Consider the following 598-nt stretch of genomic DNA (forward strand, 5'->3'; position numbering starts at 1 on the left):
TTATTCATCACATTATCTTTTTATACTATTATTAAAAATACAATATGATTTTTGGCTGGGTGCAGTGGCTCACACCTGTAATCCCAGCACTTTGGGAGGCCGAGGTGGGTGGATCACCTGAGGTCAGGAGTTTGAAACCAACGTGGTGAAACCCTGGCTCTACTAAAAAATATATATATATATACACATACATACATATATAACTAGCCAGGAGTGTTGATAAGTACCTGTAATCCCAGCTACTCAGGAGGCTGAGGCAGGAGAATTACTTGAACCCAGGAGACGGAGGTTGCAGTGAGCCAACACAGTGCCATTGCACTCCAGCCTTGGCGACAGAGTGAGAGTCTGTCTCAAAAAAAAAAAAAAACCAATATGATTTTTAATTTATTTTTACTAATATTATTTTGCTGCCTAATCTAAATATTTATGAAAATTATGAGGTCTATTCAGTCTGCCCGCTTGATAAAACTCAGTTATTTTTCTCTTTATTAATATGTTAGACAGCACAAATGCAGTTTCATCTCAGGAACGTGTAGCATAGTGATGAAGTCTTTCCGTGTAACAATCATCTGAAAGGTCCTCATTGTTTCAATCAGGT

This window comes from Mandrillus leucophaeus, unplaced genomic scaffold, assembly GCF_000951045.1.
Source record: "Mandrillus leucophaeus isolate KB7577 unplaced genomic scaffold, Mleu.le_1.0 Scaffold1255, whole genome shotgun sequence".
NCBI lineage: Eukaryota > Metazoa > Chordata > Mammalia > Primates > Cercopithecidae > Mandrillus > Mandrillus leucophaeus.